The 15,822-nt window shown below is 47.9% G+C and overlaps 7 non-coding genes across 7 annotated transcripts; 5 read left to right on the forward strand and 2 right to left on the reverse strand.

Moving 5' to 3' along the window:
• The first annotated feature begins 2,217 nt into the window (after positions 1–2,217).
• Positions 2,218–2,290, forward strand: TRNAV-CAC (transfer RNA valine (anticodon CAC)). Its single transcript has one exon. It is a non-coding gene; the product is annotated as a tRNA-Val (tRNA).
• Positions 2,291–3,031: 741 nt separating this feature from the next.
• Positions 3,032–3,103, forward strand: TRNAE-CUC (transfer RNA glutamic acid (anticodon CUC)). Its single transcript has one exon. It is a non-coding gene; the product is annotated as a tRNA-Glu (tRNA).
• Positions 3,104–5,144: 2,041 nt separating this feature from the next.
• On the reverse strand, positions 5,145–5,218 carry TRNAN-GUU (transfer RNA asparagine (anticodon GUU)). Its single transcript has one exon. It is a non-coding gene; the product is annotated as a tRNA-Asn (tRNA).
• Positions 5,219–5,698: 480 nt separating this feature from the next.
• Positions 5,699–5,770, forward strand: TRNAH-GUG (transfer RNA histidin (anticodon GUG)). Its single transcript has one exon. It is a non-coding gene; the product is annotated as a tRNA-His (tRNA).
• Positions 5,771–10,086: 4,316 nt separating this feature from the next.
• Positions 10,087–10,158, forward strand: TRNAE-UUC (transfer RNA glutamic acid (anticodon UUC)). The gene has a single exon. It is a non-coding gene; the product is annotated as a tRNA-Glu (tRNA).
• Positions 10,159–12,535: 2,377 nt separating this feature from the next.
• On the reverse strand, positions 12,536–12,607 carry TRNAQ-CUG (transfer RNA glutamine (anticodon CUG)). Its single transcript has one exon. It is a non-coding gene; the product is annotated as a tRNA-Gln (tRNA).
• Positions 12,608–15,472: 2,865 nt separating this feature from the next.
• Positions 15,473–15,545, forward strand: TRNAV-CAC (transfer RNA valine (anticodon CAC)). Its single transcript has one exon. It is a non-coding gene; the product is annotated as a tRNA-Val (tRNA).
• Positions 15,546–15,822: the final 277 nt, after the last annotated feature.

Raw genomic sequence — 15,822 nt, forward strand, 5'->3', positions numbered from 1 at the left:
TTGCCTGAGGTTCCAAAGCCACAGGTCCAATCCTCCACACCATCATAAACCAGAGTTGAGCAGTGCTCTGGTTAAGAAATAAAAATGAGGGAGTCAATGGTAGCGCAGCTGCTTAAGCGCATGTGGCACAAAGCACAAGGAAAGGCTTAAGGATCCCGGTTCGAGCCCCTGGCTCTCCCACCTGCAGGGAAGTGGCTTCATAAGCAGTGAAGCAGGTCTGCAGGTGTCTTTCTCTCCCCCTCTCTGTCTTCCCCTCCTCTCTCCATCTCTCTCTGTCCTATCTAACAACAACAAAAATAACCACAACAATAAAGCAAGCAACAAGGGCAACAAATGGGAAAATAAACAAATAAATAAATAATTAAAAGTAATAAAATAAATTAAAGTGTGGCCCGGCAGGTGGCACTGCAATAAGGCTTTGGACTCTCAAGCATGAGGTCCTGAGTTCGATCCCCGGCAGCACATGTGCCAGACTGATGTCTGGTTCTTTCTCTCTCCTCCTATCTTTCTCATTAATAAATAAATAAAAATCTTTAAAAATAAATAAATAAATAAAAGTGAAAATTTAAAAATTCTTTAAAAAGACAATTCTTAGTTTGAAAACCTACATACATATGTTATTATTCACATGGTATGTATATTGTTTGTATATTACATTATATTTAAATATAGGTGAGGACTGGGGAGACCGCATAATGATTATGAAAAAAACACTTTCAAGCCTGAGGCTCCAAGGTCCCACATTCAATCTCCAGCACCACCATAAACCAGAGCAGGGCAGTGCATTTGGTAAAATAAAATAAATGCAGTGGCCCAGGAGGTGACACAATGACTGTTGTGTTGGACTCTTGGGCATGAGATCCAAGGTGTGGTCCTCAGCATCACATGTGCCAGAATGATGCTCTGGTTCTTGCTCTCTCTCTCTCTCTCTCTTTCATAAATAAGTATATTTTAAGTGTTCCGGGATGTGGCACAGTGGATATAGCAGTGAACTCTCAAGCTCAAGCATGAGGCCCTGAGTTCAGTCCCTGGCTCCACATGTACCAGTGTGATGTCACTCTCTTTCTCATGGATAAGTAAATAAAATCTCTTAAAAAATAAAATGAATACATAAATAAACAGATTTTAGGGAATCGGGCGGTAGGTAGCACACCGGGTTAAGCGCAGGTGGTGCAAAGCCTGGCATAAGGATCCGGGTTCTAGCTCCCGGCTCCCCACCTGCAGGGGTGTCTCTTCACAGGCGGTGAAGCAGGTCTACAGGTGTGTCTGTCTTTCTCTTCCCTTCTCCGTCTTTCCCTCCTCTCACCATTGCTCTCTGTCCTGTCCAACAACTACAACAACGATAATAACTACAACAATAAAACAACAAGGGCAACAAAAGGGTATAAATAAATAAATATTTTAAAATAAATAAATAAAATTTAAAAGTATGTGTTAAGGCAAAGAAAGAGTTAACTAACTAAACACCTGTAACAGGAAGCCCAAATATATAGAAGAGAAGCCCGAGGCCTGTCTGGCCAGATAACACAAGACCTCCAGGAAGGTCTCCCCCACTCCGGTGTTGGTCGGCTTCCTCCCCGCCCCCCCCCACCCCCTTTGCTGCTCGCCAGCGGGCACGAACGTGGGCGCTGCGACACGGGGGTGCCTAATTTAATCCGCGCACGGCGTGGGGCGTGTGGTGCTCTGGTTTCTCTTCCTCTATCTCATGTAACGTTCTCTCCTCTCTCAGTTGTAAGAGACAAAATAAATCTGAAAGAAAGGAGGTGGGGAGAAAGGGAGGGAGAGGGAGAGGATATCTGGACCGGATTCAGTGCGGCGCAGGGATGGACCCAAAAGGGGGGCCGTGCGATAATTCAATGTCTACACCGCCTACACCGCTTTCCCAAGCAAGGGCCGCTTAGTTTCCAAGGAGGAGCACTGGATGGACGGAGGATACCCAAGACAAAGAGTGTCAAGAGTCCTACTATGGGGGTGTGGGATGGGGTTGGGCAAACCTAAGGTAGGATTTCTGTGTCATATGGGGGGGCTGTTCATTAGTTGACGGGGGTGGGGGAGAAGAGAGAGAGAGAGAGAGAGAGAGAGAGAGATGGAGAAAGAGAAAAAGAAAAAAGGAAAGAGTATAAGATAAATGTTGGTGAGCAAAAACAATAGTGGTAAGATTCAAGGACCGCTTGAGTAAATCCTCCAGGGGTCACTGTTATGTCACCTACCAGCAGGGTTTCCGTAGTGTAGTGGTTATCACGTTCGCCTCACACGCGAAAGGTCCCCGGTTCGAAACCGGGCGGAAACAAGTTACACTTTTGCCCCCGTGGGAAATGACCTCACTCAGGACAAAACGAAACCTCGCCCATGGGACCTCGGCTGGGGGCAGATGGGGGGAGCGGAGCTCCTCCAGCGGCCTGTGGTGTCACCACAGACGCTGGGACCCCGATTCACCCGGCGGGGGCGCCGCTCACCCTGAGCCCCACCGCCAGTTCCGGGAGGAACAAGTTCCCCGCACTCTGTTCCCGCCGCAAAGCTGCAGCCTCTCCTGCCCCACCGAGGCCTTCTCCCTCCACGCCGCGCTTCCCGGTAACCCGCACTGGGCGCCGGCACTCGGCCTCCAGGGACAAGGGAAAACCCCGCTGCTCTCAGCTGGGGCGCGAACCAGTGCCGGGCGCGGGTGCGCTGCTCCCCTTGGAGGTCCCCGGGCCTCTGTCCCCGCACCCCAGCGCGTTCACACCCGCGCAGCTAACCGGGTCCCTCGCCCTCTGCGCGCCCAGCGGACGCGACTGCTGCGGAGCTCGGGTTGCAGACACGGCGCGTCCTTCTCGGCCGCCAGAGCGGGAGGTGCCAGAGGGCCCCGGGCCACTCCCCGTGTTCGGGCGGGGACCACCGCGCTGCCCTGGGATGGAGGTGACGATGGGGTGCCCCGCAGCGGGGAGCCGGCAGGAAGCGCTGGGCCGGGTCGCTCGGCTCCCTCCTGCTCCGGGTTCTACGTAGGGTCACTCTTGAAGCTTGTCAGGGACGGGAGAAGTTTTTACGTGCGCTCTCCCTGGTAGTCTAGTGGTTAGGATTCGGCGCTCTCACCGCCGCGGCCCGGGTTCGATTCCCGGTCAGGGAATCCGTTTTAGAATTCCCTGTCATCTGCCCTCCGTAGCCACACCGCATAATTAACACCTAGGAGACCATACAACCTTTAAATTACTTAGCGTTTTCCCACACCACTTTTTTTTTTTTTCTTTTCTTTTTGCAGGAGCACTGCTCAGCTCCACCAAGTTGCACACTGTCTCCATGTGTATCAATCGACCAATCATAGGAAGGCAACTTCCAGCCTCCTTTGCTCAGGTCACAGTGGCACCTGATCTTTGCCTCGCCCCCTCCCTTCATGTCCCCAACCCTGTTTTATCCACCTGACAGTGCAGATAAAACTCCTCCTGTGCTTGTAGGAATACTAGGATTGTCATCTTCCCAGTGCAGGCCACCATCCACACTTCCCATGGCTTTGTGTGTGGTGGGAGTCCTGGGGCAGCCTGAGCTCTAGAAGCACTCACCTTGGATAACAGAGCACAGTTGAGCCCTTGGCTCCTGTCTGCCTCTCTCTGCCCTGCATGGATCTTGACACTCCTGAGCACAGGGCCTGTCCTTCCTCTAGCGACTCCACTATGGATGTATTTCACTCATACTGCCACATGCAATGAGGTTCTTTTTAGCCACCACATCCTCAAATTCATACACATTCAACTTGAGGGCCTACTAATTGGAGGTGTTCAGATTCTGGGAGGCAACAGATTGAACTTGGCCCTGCCCAAGGCCTTAGTCACACACTCCTTATTCAGCAGTGTTGTTTTCAACGGGCTGGCTTCACAGGCGGGTAACAGACGACCCGGGACTCATGGCTGGGTTGTACACAGTATCTCTTTATTCATGCAGGACGCAGCACAATCTAAGCCAAGCTAAGCTAAACTAAAAACTACAATCTTGTCCTTATAAATATACTAGCCCAGTAGGGTGGGAACAGGATGCGACGCAGAGAGGGTGGAGAGAAAAGTGACTGGTGAAAATCAGGGTATGACAAGGAGAGGGGGTGGAGAAGGTGAGAATTCTACCACTAAACCACCAATGCCCTGGAGGGAAGGTGGTGCTTGTTAACAGAGGTTATGTAAATAGAATACGGTGTTAAGCAGGGGGGATTAAACTAATGAAACAGAAGGGGTTTTTTAAGCATACCAACACAGCATGATGACCTAGCCAGTGGGGACACCAGCCACAGTACCTGGGACTGTCCAAAAGCACCTATGTACCTGTCTAGAGCCTAAGACTGAGGCCTGCAAGTGGTCAGGTATAAAGGGAACACTTCAGTGAGAAAGAAGAGCAGCCTCCAGGGTCACCCACAAGGCAACAGGTGGCAGACACCACCTGGTGGCAGCTGTTTGTCATTGCGCTCCTACCTGAACAAACTGAAGGGGGTGGGGAGGCCCAGCTATAAAAAGTATTCCACTTATAAGGAAAACTCTAAACCCACTAAATACAAAGAACCAATATACACCAGTACAAGAGCAGGAGAAAAGCATACCTAGTCACATTAGAATGAAATCATCCAAATCCTTTGGGTGGGAAAGTCTCCAAAGCAAACAGAGGAAGAGAGTACACACAGGAAGATTAAGTAATTTAAGTGACCTTCCCGGACTCTCTCCTGTGTATAAAAAGGTATGCAGAATTGATTACCTCAAGTTGTAATTGATTAGCCCAAGTTGTAAGTATACAACCATAGAGCACACTTAATTTGAAACATCTAAATAGGCCAAAGTAAAAAAGAAAAGTACGTTGGTCCGAGAGGTGGTACAGTGAACAAAGCATCAGACTCTCAAGCATAGGTCCTCAGTTCAATCCCGGGCAGCACATGTACCAGAGTGATGTCTGGCTCTTTCTCTCCTTCTATGTTTCTCATAAATAAATAAATAAATAAATAAAACTTTTTTTTTAAAAAAAGTGTTCTTAGGCAGTAATCTTTCTTTAAAGAATTGTACAAACAATTCAGAACACAGCACAGGAAAGGGGAGGGTGGAGAAAAGACATTTGAACGATCACATGATGATTCTTAGCTCTTAACAATTTTTTGTTTCACGCTGCAGAATTTATCCTGAAGAACTAAAAGCCACTGACGTCCCTGGGTGGGCTCGAACCACCAACCTTTCGGTTAACAGCCGAACGCGCTAACCGATTGCGCCACAGAGACTCACGGAGATGTACGTTGCAGTCAGTCTTGAGAGTGAGCATTTACTCAACGCCGGGCGGAGCACTTGGTCCCAGTACCGCGAGCTGGTGCCCAACCACGCGAAGCAAATGCTTGGGGGTCCAAGCGGCGCGCTCGGCCGAGGGGAGCGGGAAAGAGCGCGGTCCGCCTGGGGAGAAGGACAAGACCGAGCGGCCGGAGAAAAACCGGGGAGACGGGGCCCACGAGCGCTAGTCCTCTCGGTAGACCAGCGCAGACGCCGGGCCAGATACCCGGCACTCGATGAGCAGTGGGTAGTCTGTAATCTGTAGTCGGGGCTGAGAGTGGAGGAAGGGTGTCGGTAGGGTCGAGAACGCGAAAGAGTGAAAAACATAATATAAAAGTCCGTCCGCACACTCCAGGGACAAAGCTGGGCGGCGGCTGGAAAGAAGTCACGTCAGAAGGAAAGAACCATGACGTCTGTACTCACAGGCAGCATGGCTTGCCGTGATCGTATAGTGGTTAGTACTCTGCGTTGTGGCCGCAGCAACCTCGGTTCGAATCCGAGTCACGGCATTTATGAGTTGCCTGTTCTTTTACACTACCCTATCTTGAGGGTTAGAGATACCATCCTCAGTCCTGCTGAGGAAGAAAACGCAGCAGCCCTCAGGTAAACCAGAAAATACACCCCCAAAGTCACAGCTACTAGTTAGCACAATGTCTATGTGTGTCCTTTTTTTTCTGCTACAATGTTTCAAGTATCATCAGAGCGTTAGGGGCATAGATACACGAAGACAACCAGCTTTTTTTAGAATCTTACGATTAAGTTCAAAACCTTACGAAGAAATTCAAAGCACGCTCTCAACACAGATCAAATGGGCTGACCTCAGCTTGTACCCCAGTTTTTTATGCTAACAGGATGCTACTGAAGCATACTTTACAGAGGAGAAAACACACAGTTTAAAAAATACATCTATTTATTCATTCCCTTTTGTTGTCCTTGTTGTTTTATTGTTGTAGTTATTATTGTTGTCGTCGTTGTGGGATAGGACAGAGGGAAATGGAGAGAGGAGGGGAAGGCAGAGAGGGGGAGAGAAAGATAGACACCTGAGATCTGCTTCACTGCTTGTGAAGCGACTCTCCTGCAGGTGGGGACCCTTGGGCTCAACCTGGGATCCTTACTCCAGTCCTTGCACTTTATTCCATGTGAGCTTAACCTGCTGCACTACTGCCCGACTCCCAAATGCACATTTTTTTTTTCAAACAAAAATATGTGTGCAAATTTTTGAAAGTATGTATTTGTGGGGTGGGGCATAAAAAAGAAAAAAGTATACAATTGCTAAATCACACACACACACACACACACACACACACACACACACATCTTTAAAGCTCAGTGGCTTGCCTTTTCACAAATGTCATACACATGAGACCTTGTAACAGAAAACTGTCACAAGCCCAGCAAGGTTCTTAGAGCCCCTTTCCAGACAGTGTCCTCCTCCCCCTTATTAGGACACAACTATTGTGACAACTGTCTGGGCAGATGAGTTTGACTTTTGTTTTTTGCCTCCAGGGTAATCACTGGGACTCAGTGCCAACACTACAAATCCACTGTTGCTGGAAGCCATTCTTTCCCATTTTGTTGCTCTTGTTGTTGTTTTTATTGCTATTGTTGCCATTGATGTTGTTGTTGGAGAGGACAGAGAGAAATCGAGAGAGGAGGGAAAAACGTAAAAGGGGAGAGAAAAACAGACACCTACAGACCTGCTTCACCACTTGTGAAGAGAGCCCCTGCAGGTGGGAAGCTGGGGGCTCAAACTGGGATCCTTACACTGGTCCTTGGGCTTCAGGCTATGGAATTTAACCTCTTTTTTGAAGTCACTCAATGAGGGTGCAGATGCCAGAAGATGAGAAAAGGGAAAAGGATGGAGAGAGGTCACAACAGAGTGAAAAGCACAATGGTCCACATCTGTCAGGAGCATCTGAATTTTCTGTTAAAGAATATATTTAATTTCTTTTATTTTAGTGAGAGAGATACAGAAAGAGACCAAAGCAGTGCTCAGCTCTGGTTTATGATGATTCATGGTGCATTGAACCTGGGACTTTGCATAACCATTATGCTATCTCCCCAGCTCAGACATTTTTTTTATTATTATTATCCAGATTTGTTTATTTATGAGAGAGAGAACCAGAGCACCACTGTACTATTTGCAATGTTGGGGAACAAGCTCTGAACCTAATACGTTTGTGTCCAATGCTTTTATCTATTGTGTTACCTCCCAGCCGGTGGACTCTGTTTTTTCAGTGAATATCATGCTTCTGAGATCCATCCATGATGCTGCAATGATAAGCCGTTGGTCATGCTGCTCATGGGTGCCACTACAACATGGGAAGCATCTCAGCTAGCTATGGACTGTGTGAAAATAAACACTTTTGAACACTCCTGCACCAACTGTTTTGTTCTGTTTCATTGTTTCTGCTTCATTGTACATCAAATGCTAGAGATGCCTAGGCAGGGGGCAAGTGCCATCTTAACTTTGACAGAAATTCTGGGGTCTGGGGAGATAGCATAATGGTTATGTGAAAGAGTCTTATGCCTGAAGCTCTGAAGTCTCAGATTTAATCCACAGTATCACCATAAGCCAGAGCTGACCAGTGCTCTGATCTATGGGTCTGTTTTTCACTTAAACAGGCAAGCAGTTTCCTAGAATAATTTCTCTGCAGCAAGGACAGTTATCCTGCATTGTGGTTTCCATTCTATGTTCTGTGTCTTTGAAAATGTGCTTGTACTAGGTAAATAATAGTGTCACGGTGATGGCTTAAATCCCTGTTTCCTGATGAGAAATGAAGTGGTACATAAATGTTCCTTTTCCCAGCTGGTTAAGTGCACATGGTGCAAAGCACAAGGACCACCATAAGGATCCCAGTTCAAGCCCCCGGCTCCCCACCTGCAGGGGAGTCCCTTCACAGGTGCTGAAGCAGGTCTGCAGGTATCTGTCTTTCTCTCCCCTTCTCTGTCTTCCCCTCCTCTCTCCATTTCTCTCTGTCCTATCCAACAACAATGACAATAAGAATAACTACAACAATCAAACAACAAGGGCAACAAAAGGGAATAAACAAGTAAATATATATATGTATATGTATATGTATATGTGTATGTGTATGTGTATGTGTATGTGTATGTGTATGTGTATGTATATATATATATATATATATATATATGATGCAGACTTTAAAAGAAAAACAAAAACAAACTTCTTTTTCCAAGCTGGTTCCAGAGCAGGTTGGATTTCAGGATATTAGAGATACTGACATCTTATTAACATGTTCTTCTCTTTTCTTTGAAATCTCAACCTATCCTATAAGAGAACGATCACCACTCTCTTACTCTCATCAGAAGTCTTGGGAAAGGGAGGCTATGCAGCTGGTTTCTCCTAGGCCAGAGGCAAAGGGCTTCTCTGGAGCTCTGGCTCATCTGGGAAGTAACTTTGGGTGGGTGGGACCACAGAGGGCCCTGAAGGCTGCATTGAAGAGGGAAGGAGTGGATATGGATGCTTTGGCTCACACCACAATTAAGCTTCATTCTTTCTGTGGAAGGCAATGCATACCTGCTCATCAGGATTTAATGGGAGGCCAAATAAAATGCCCTTTGAAGACTCTCTCCAGATGAAATGAACTTGCAGAAGAAGGAGCCGTGCCAAGAGAATACTGCCTTCCACCTGGCTGGTTCTTATAGTCACACTCAAAAGAAACTTTTTATTTATTTATTTATTTTATTTAAATTTTAAAATTATTATTATTATTTTGATTTTCACTAGAGCACTGTACAGCTCTGGTTTATGGTGGTGTCAGGGGATTGAATCTGAGACTTTGGAACCTCAGGCAAGAGTGTCTCTCTGCATAAGCATTATGCTACCTACCCCACTTGAAGTTTGTTTTATTGTTATTTTTGTTGTTGTTGTTATAAAACCAAACTAATGAAAGGCTCAACTCTCGGTAATCTCAGGAGCTCCTATACATGGTCCCAGACCCTAAGGTCTAGTTGAGCCACAGTCATCAAAGAGAAAGAGAGAGCTGAGTGGATCTACGGGAGCTGTGGTGAGATCCTTCTACCACAGTTCAGTGACCAAAACCCGAGAGCTGTGCACTCCAAGAGTTTTCAATAGGGGGTTGATTTGGGCCTGGTGGCCACTTCTCCACCCAAGCAAGTGACGTCACATAAAGTCCTAAGCCATTGCTGCCAGATGGTGGTTAGACGTCCTGCCCACCAAGGAGAAGCCCTCCCAGTGGAGAACAGGAGAATAAATAACCTGACCCAAAGCCACCACCCTGCAGAGGGTGAAAACCCTGGCGCCGAGCCACGTCCACACACCTGAGCAACCGGACGTGAGGAGTGGCTTGCTGGCATGGCAGGTTGGCAGGTGGGCAGGTGGGGAAGGAGGGACACCCCCGCCTCCTCGGAGGAACCCAAGATTTGGGCCTGAGCGTCCTGAAGGGGGCGCTGGCGTCAGTCGCGATGGGAGACTGCAGGATCCGGGTCCAGCTCCGGGCCGGGAGTCTTGGTGGAGAGGGGGCTCCTGCCACGCGGTGTGGGTTCCTCAGCCCCGAGTCCTTTATGTAGTTGGGGTCCCGGGTCTTAGTCTGTACCTCTCCTCGCCGCCGCCGCCACCCAAAGGCGCCTCTCCCGGGCGGCCCTCGGAGCCGGCGGCCTGGAGGAGGCTAGTGAGTGGCCACAGGCTGTTTTTTGAAGCAAGTGGGGGCGGAACAGAATGGCCTTTTGCACCGATTTGGAGACCACGGGGGGACTGCCGCCACTGCCAGCCCGCCGGCCCTTAGGATGTCGGTGCAGGCGCAGTCCCGTTAGACAGAGAGAAAGGCCGCTTTGCAAGGTCTCCCTGGTGGTCTAGTGGCTAGGATTCGGCGCTTTCACCGCCGCGGCCCGGGTTCGATTCCCGGTCAGGGAAGCTTTTACCTAGCTAGCTTCCCTCATAACTTATCTTCACTTACTCTAGAAGGAGGAAAGTAAATAAACCAACCACACAAGTCAGCAAATTTCTCAGGCCGATATGCGTTTTGCTCACGTTTACTCCTGTATGTATTACAACTTAGAAAGTATTCACTACAACTTCAGGCTCCCAACCCTGTTTAACAAACGAGTATAGTCGTGATAGTAACGTCAGTAGTCCCTTTGTAGTTTCGCCGTCACTTAACAATGAAAATGTAGAATCACAGTGTAAGAAAATTAATCCATTTTACATTAAAAAAATATTCCACGGATAGTGCACTTTTTTTTTTTAGATTTCTTTAATATTTGTTTATTTATTTCCATTTGTTGCTCGTGTTGTTTTATTGTTGTAGTTATTATTGATGTCGTTGTTGTTGGATAAGACAGAGAGAAGTGGAGAGAGGAGGGGAAGACAGAGAGGGGGAGAGAAAGACAGACACCTGCAGACCAGCTTCACTGCCTGTGAAGCGACTCCCCTGCAGGTGGAGAGCCGGGGGCTCGAACCGGATCCTTACGCCGGTCCTTGCGCTTTGCGCCACCTGTGCTTAACCCCATTTTACATTTTAAAGACAAAGAGAAAAGTCCAGAGTATCACTGAGCTTCTTGGGAGCCACAGATCTCCACAGATTTGTACGTGACATTTGTTCACCCCTAGTCTCTCTAACAACCACAGCCTCAGGCCCCTGAAATCAGAAAAACTTCAGAGGACCGAACAAGAGACCTAAAACAACTCTCAGCAGCTCCCTCCTGCAGCAATCGGCGGCTTTCCCTTATTAAAGGTGTCATGTACAGGCTGCCGCCTGCTGCTACACAGGGACACGACAGGGACAGAGACAGGAACTCCGCTGGGTCCCCGAGGAACGCTCTGCGAAGCCACTTCTCGAGGCCGAAGTGGCTGAGGAAGTTGGCACGTCGGGTAGTAGACGTGGCTCGGAGCGACCCGGGGGCCTGTGTCGGCTCTGCGAGAGGCCCCTCGGAGCCCCTGGGCCTCTTCGCCGCGGGCTGCTCGCCACTCGCCTCCCCCGCAGCTCGGGCGCTCCTGCAGGGCCCGCCTCCCCTGCGTCCGGCTCCACAGCGAGACCCGGCCCAGCTCCCAGCCCAACGCCCAGCTTGTGATGCTGACCTCGCGGCGCTTCGGGTCCCTGGGGTCCTCCACACAAAGGCTGCGGGTAGCCGTGGGACAGTGGCCTTAGGTGCAAATATTCACACTCGCAGGCTCAGCGGAGACTTCCCCCCAAGGAGGAGTTGGTTGCTGTGTCGCCGGCTGCAAAAAGTTACTCCATAGAGGGGAGGCTGCAGTTTAGATACAGTGTAGAAGGAGGGACTCCTCATTGCCCAGTCAGAAATGTTCTTTGTTGTTAAGTTGTCGCTGTAGGACTACTAGTGTCAAAACCTAAGACATTAAATAATTCGAAGTTTTAGGTTCAGTCCCATAAACCAAAGCTGAGTAGTGCTCTTGTAAAGAAAAAAAAAATGTTTAAGATGTAATTTAAGACAGTCCCTCCTCGAAAGTACTAGGTAACATCACTTTTGCTTATATGTAGTTTTCGGACTATATATAAGCTAGAACTTATTCAAGGACTATACATAAGCTAGAACTTATTCAAGGGTCCAAATGGTGAAGGAATATATATATATATATATATATATATATATATATATATATATATATATATATATTCAATGGCCTGTATTTCTCTTCTTGGCTGGACTTGGGACCAAAGGAGAATTCTGAGAGGTCAAATTTCTGGAAATTCGGACTACGCAAGACTAGAATATACTGCAGTTGAGACTAAGAATGATCATTAGAACGACAACAGAAAAATACTTCCAATTTAGCTTGCCAACCCTCCATACAACGACTAGGAAGCTGCCAGTCACTGTAAGCCCCAGCCAGACTTGTACTCTAGAGAGCCCTTCCTCAGACTCACCAGGTAACAGGCCTGCCTCAGGAGAGCACCTCCTACTCTTGGGGTTCATGGGCTCAATCTCTGCCTTTCAACCAAATGGGCCAATGACTGGTGGGCCTTTTGACTGATGGGCAGAGCTGCAAGGACTGTGAGGTTGTGTGTGTGTGTGTGTGTGTGTGTGTGTGTGTGTGTGTGTGTGTGTGTTTCAACCACTCTTGGAATCAGTCCAATGTCCTGTGAGTCCAACTACTCGGAGCAATAGGTTTCTGGAAGCCTTAGTCCTGAGGTGGCAGCAATTCAAAGATGTGGGAGGGGTGGGAATAAACAAAACTGGGGGGTGGGTAAGATTGCAACTTCCTTCCTGTAACTGGATACTGGATCAAGAGGAGATGAATCTCTAAAAACCTGCTGTGTTTCAGCTAAACAAGGTCCCACCGAGACTTGAACTCGGATCGCTGGATTCAGAGTCCAGAGTGCTAACCATTACACCATGGAACCCCTCTGAACATAGCTCCATTACTTGTCTAGTAGTGGTGAGCGATGCATTCCTATCTAGTGTATTTTCTACCTGGAATCTAAGATATTGCTTAGGATTCAATTGATTCGTCATCAGTAAAATAATATAGAGATACAAAGTCATGCTAAGTGTTTAAGGACACTGGGAAAGGACACTGGTCTAAGGGGATTAGTTCCCTTTCTGCAACTGTACCAGCTCCCTCCTAGACCTAACAGACCACACATACAAGAGTTGCAGCCAGCAACAGATGGCAGCATAGATGTGCGGTGCATGTGTCCTTTGTGTGTCCTGCACACTTACTGTAGGATCAGGACTAAGGGATAACATTTCTCAGCACCACTCCTCCTCTGCCCAGAGAGCATGGACATCTGTAGATCTTTTGTGCAAACCCTAGTGAGGAAAGCCTGTCTAAAGAAAAAGTGTCTTGGGGCAAGGGTAGAGAGCATAATGGTTATGCAAAGAGACTCTCATGCCTGAGGCTCCAAAGTCCAAACTTTTTGGCCTAATGGATTCATTGTTTCCTTTGTGCATGGATAGTGCTCTGTAAACACATCTATAGCTAACACAAACTTGTGAGCCTGAAAGCAGCTCTCTACAAGCACAATCTGACGGTTCCCTGATTGAGGTCCTAACCTTGATTACCTAGTAACCAAGTCTTTTCACTTCCTTTTTTTAAATATTTATTTATTCCCTTTTGTTGCTCTTGTTGTTTTATTGTTGTAGCTATTATTGTTGTTGATGATGTCATCATTGTTGGATAGGACAGAGAGAAACTGAGAGAAGAGGGGAGACAGAGAGGGAGAGAGAAAGGTAGACACATGCAGACCTGCTTCACCACTTGCGAAGCGACTCCCCTGCAGGTGGGGAGCTGGGCCTGAACCTGGATCCTTATGCTGGTCCTTGTGCTTTGCGCCATGTGCGCTTAACCATCTTTTCCCTTTTTCACTTTCATCAGGGCCTTTGATTTCAGTAGACACTGGTGATGACAGATTCCTTCTCTGGGGAGGAAGCAGCCTCCCCACATGCAGGGGAATCGCTTCACAGGTGGTGAAGCAGTTCTGCATGTGTCTGTCTTTCCCCCTCTGTCTTCCCCTACTCTCTCATTTTTCTCTCTGTCCTATCCAACAATAATGACATCAATAACAACAATAATAACCACAACAACAATGAAAAACAACAAGGGCAACAAAAGGGAAAATCAATAAATATAAAAAATAAAACAAAATAAAGAAGAAAAGCTGTTAGACTGAGCTCCAGAAAAGATATGCTACCCAACATAGACAGTTGAAACAAAGGGAATAATGTCTGAAGTTATTTTGGCCATACCAAGGTCACACAGATGGTCAAAACCTAGGGCAGGGTAGGCCGTCTCAAGACCAAAGAAACTTTCAAGGAGATATTTGTCTATTATGATAATAATGTCTGGAGTTATTTTTATTGTTAATAATAATAGTTTTTCTTAAATGATGTCAACAGGATCCTTGATGTTAATGAAAACAATTATACAGGATGTCAGCTGTATCCAGGGAAAAAGTTTAAATATTTAAATAATATTTAAATAAATATTTTATTTAAATAAAGCTCTGCAGAGAGACAGCAGAGACACTTCTCTCCAGCACTTAAAGCAGCTGATGTGTCACTCACTTCATTTCTTCAACACCCACTCTCCTCCCCTTCAGGACATATCTTAGTAACTGTGTGGGGGGCTGGCTCCCAGCAGAGCCTGGTTGGAGCCCCCAGCTCCCCACCTGCAGGGGAGTTGCTTCACAGGCAGTGAAGCAGGTGTGCAGGTATCTGTCTTTCTCTCCCCCTCTGCCTTCCCCTCCCCTCTCCATTTCATTCTGTCCTATCTATCCAACCACAACAACATCAATAATAACTACAACAATAAACCAACAAGGGCAACAAAAGGGTATAAATAAATAAATATTTAAAAATAAATAAATAAATACATTTTAAAAGTGTGTGTTAAGGCTAAGAAAGAGTTAACTATCTAAACACCTGTAGGAAGCCCAAATGTACAGAAGAGAAGCCCCAGGCCTGTCTGGTCAGATAACACAAGAAGACCTCGAGGAAGGTCTCCCCCACTCCGGTGTTGGTCGTGGCAAATGCCCGCGGTTCCCCTTCTTCCCCCCCCCCCCCCCCCCCCCCGCCCACCCCTCTGTTTTTCTGCTCTCCAGCAGGCAGGAAGATGGGCGTTGCGACACAGGGGTGCCTAATTTAATACCCGCACTGACTGCGTGTGGCCTGTGGTGCTCTGCTTTCTCTTCCTCTATCTCATGTAAAGCTCTCTCCTCTCTCAGTTGTAATAGACAAAATAAATCTGAAAGAAAGGAGGTGGAGAGAGAGAGAGAGAGAGAAAGAGGATATCTGGACAGGAGTGGAGTCAGTGCGGAGCAGGGATGGACTCATAAGGGGGTCGCGTCCACAAGGGAGGCGGGTGCTGTGAGATAGTGTCTACATCGCCTATACCTGCCGCTTTCCCAAGCAAGGAAGCGAGTGGGAAATCACAGGACCGCTTAGTTTAGAAAGAGGAGCACTGGATGGACAGAGGATACCCAAGGCAAAGGGTGTCAAGTGTCCTACTTTGGGGGAGTGGGATGGGATGGCCAAACTTAAGGTAGGGTTTCTGTGTTATATGGGGGCTGTTCGTTTGTTGACGAAGAGAGAAAGAGAGAGAGAGAGAGAGAGAGAGAGAGAGAAAGAGAGAGAGAGAGAGAGAAAGAGAAAAGCAAAAAGGAAAGAGTGTAAGATAAAAGTTGGTGAGCAAAACAATAGTAGCAAGATTCAAGGATCGCTTGAGTAAATCCTCCAGGGGCGTCACTGTTACAACGCCTACCAGCAGAGTTTCCGTAGTGTAGTGGTTATCACGTTCGCCTCACACGCGAAAGGTCCCCGGTTCGAAACCGGGCGGAAACACGTCATACTTTTGCCCCCATGGGAAATGGCCTCACTCAGGACAAAACAACACCTCGCCCGTGGGACCCGGGCTGGGGTCAGGAGTAGGGAGCGGAGCTCGTCCAGCGGCCTGTCGTGTCACCACAGACGCTGGGACCCCGTGCTCGGGCGATTCACCCGGCTGGGGCGCCACTCACCCTGAGCCACGCCGCCGTTCCGGGAGGAACAAGTTCCCCGCACTCTGTTCCCGCCGCAAAGCTGCAGCCTCTCCTGCCCCACCGAGGCCTTCTCCCTCCAC

The sequence above is a fragment of the Erinaceus europaeus genome, chromosome 11 (assembly GCF_950295315.1).
Source record: "Erinaceus europaeus chromosome 11, mEriEur2.1, whole genome shotgun sequence".
Taxonomy (NCBI): Eukaryota; Metazoa; Chordata; class Mammalia; order Eulipotyphla; family Erinaceidae; genus Erinaceus; species Erinaceus europaeus.